Source organism: Pseudorca crassidens, chromosome X, assembly GCF_039906515.1.
Source record: "Pseudorca crassidens isolate mPseCra1 chromosome X, mPseCra1.hap1, whole genome shotgun sequence".
NCBI lineage: Eukaryota > Metazoa > Chordata > Mammalia > Artiodactyla > Delphinidae > Pseudorca > Pseudorca crassidens.
In genome coordinates, this window is record NC_090317.1 from 16,775,688 (window position 1) to 16,778,634 (window position 2,947).

The following is a 2,947-nucleotide window of genomic DNA, read 5'->3' on the forward strand; positions in this document are numbered from 1 at the left end:
GAAGGTAGGGGGAGTTCTCCCCTGTGTGGAGGCTATGTGTTGGGGAACTACAGGGGCTCAAGGCCCAGAGATGTGGTCTCCAAAGGAGCCATGAAACACCTCAGCAAGGGACAAAATTTAAACAGTCAGATTTAAACAGCTGCTAAACTACATCCAGATAGGGAGACTGGTTGTGACCCTGGCCTCTGGTTCCTCCCTGTGCTCAACAGACCCTGGGGGACAAGTGGTTGCAAAAGGGGAGGGAAGCAAATGCTGGCTGATTCCCAGTGGAAGCATCATACCGCACCTTGCTCCCCTTTCCTACTGCAGGCTTCAGCCTGGGCCAGGCCTGAACTGGGGGAAGGGAGAGGCTTTGACACTGAAAGAAGGTTAGAGTTGTGATTATTACCTTGAACAGGACATACAAACTATTGAACACTGATCATGTGGAATACTAAGGTCACCAAAGACCTGGTAGTGATCAAAAAAGTCATGAGGCTGACGCTGGGATTGATGAGGGGAACCAGAGAAGGAAGAACCCAGTAGAATGGAGTTGGCTGAGGCATTGGGAAGGGTTAGAGAACAAAATTATTGGTTGTTTTTAATGGGAAAATGATTGTTTTATTTCTATCACAGAGACTAAAGAAAACACATCTTTACATAAGAAACAACAACATGAATATAATAGATTATTTTACCAATTGAATACTGTAGTAAAGATGGGCCTCAGCTAATTAGAGTGATACAGAATTAACAGAGCCAAGTTAAAGGGAAGCATGGCATGAATGAATGCTTATGGCAGTGGTAACCTTGAACCATGTCATAACAAAAAAAGAACAGAAGGATGGAATAAGGCCATTTAACTTAAACAGAATGACCCTAGAAGTTTAGAACTAATGATCATGAGAAATTAAAAATCCTTCACTCAAACCACTTAGATTTATTTATTTATTTTTAACATCTTTATTGGAGTATAATTGCTTTACAATGGTGTGTTAGTTTCTGCTTTATAACAAAGTGAATCAGCTATACATATACATATATCCCCATACCTCCTCCCTCTTGCCTCTCCCTCCCACCCTCCCTATCCCACCCCTCTAGGTGGTCACAAAGCACTGAGCTGATCTCCCTGTGCTATGCGGCTGCTTCCCACTAGCTATTTATTTTACATTTGGTTGTGTATATATGTCAATGCTACTCTCTCACTTCGTCCCAGCTTACCCTTCCCCCTCCCTATGTCCTCAAGTCCATTCTCTACATCTGCGTCTTTATTTCTGTCCTGACCCTAGGTTCTTCAGAAACATTTTTTTTAAGATTCCATATATATGTGTTAGCATACGGTATTTGTTTTTCTCTTTCTGACTTACTCCACTCTGTATGAAAGACTCTAGGTCCATCCACCTCACTACAAATAACTGAATTTCATTTCTTTTTATGGCTGAGTAATATTCCATTGTATATATGTGCCACATCTTCTTTATTCATCTGTCGATGGACACTTAGGTTGTTTCCATGTCCTGGCTATTGTAAATAGAGCTGCAATGAACATTGAAACCACTTAGATTTAGATTCAGGAAAATTCATTTAATTGCGTTCATATATGTCAGCATTCTTGGAAACAGAACAAGATTAATCTCTGCTTTGTAAAAGTACAATAGGTCTTGGCCACTCAATAGTTAGAAAATAAAAGCCTCCATTGGGCTTTGGTCTCCATATATATTTATTTTGTGTAGACAACAATGACTTTTCACCATTTCCTTTCCAATAATTCCATGATTCTCAAAATGATAATTTCATTCTTTCATAGTAAAAAGTTCACCAAACCTTTTAGTACTGTTAACATTTTCACATCTGTTTGGGGATATAGCTAGTTGATTTTCTTCTGATTTCTTCCATTTTTGGAATCCCACATGACTGTAATGTTAAAGTATACCAAGAAGAATAGGAAGTTCAATCAGGAGACAAACACACCAATACAGAGAAGAAGTCCGGTAATGTCTGAGGAGGATCCAGTGTGACAGTCATCAGTGTCACAAGGACCATAGTGATTGCTGAGATAAGAAACAAACGTTGCATAATTCTGGGAAGAAATGTAAAACATGGAAGATATTTCCTAACAGAAATGGAAAAGGATTTCAACTGCAGTTCTTCTTCAGAAGTCTTTTCAAATATTGAAAAGGAAGTTGCACAAGCTATTAAAAATGCCATTATTGTCACAACTGTGGGTATCAGGAGTTCATCCTTCAATAGAAGAGGTAGCTTTGAAAATGTTGACACAAGTAAAAACCAAGAAGACATGAAAGGAAGCTCACTTAACACCAGGCAGACTGGTAATGATACCAAGAGAATGGACTTTCCATGTACTTGAAAAGAAAATTAAAAGAATGATAGTGCACAGCCAACTAGAGTAAATTTGAATCCTTTGGGAGAGGGCTGAAGTGTTCATTTTACATACAGGAAGCAGGCTGAAAAATGTAAAACAAAAGCTGATTATTATGTGGATGTGATGTGGCAGAATATCCTTGATGTTCAGAAAGACACTGAAGCCGCACCAGATATTGGCTCATTTATCCTCAAGTAATCCACGATCACCTGGAAAGAGTCTTCTCAGAACTTGCAGGGTTTGTTCCCTTTCTGTAAAGGATGACAGCCAGCAGAGAATGAAGGAAGCCACAACAGTACAAGCTAGCTTAATTAACAAACCAAATCCCTTTCCTTTGAGGCCTTTTTAAAAAACACTTTCCAGGTTAAAAAAAGACGCAAGAGAGAAGAGATATGGGAACATATGTATATGTATAACTGATTCACTTTGTTATAAAGCAGAAACTAACACACCATTGTAAAGCAATTATACCCCAATAAAGATGTTAAAAAAAAAAAAGGTAAGGGGTGGTAAAAATTTCAACTGTTTATATTTTATAGCTAAGCAAAATGACAGTGACCCTAGCACATTTTAGTCACAAGATAC

The 2,947-nt window shown here is 38.6% G+C and overlaps 1 pseudogene; it reads right to left on the bottom strand.

Moving 5' to 3' along the window:
* Positions 1-1,118: 1,118 nt before the first annotated feature.
* On the bottom strand, positions 1,119-2,707 carry LOC137216565 (dolichyl pyrophosphate Man9GlcNAc2 alpha-1,3-glucosyltransferase-like; annotated as a pseudogene).
* Between the last annotated feature and the right edge of the window lie 240 nt (positions 2,708-2,947).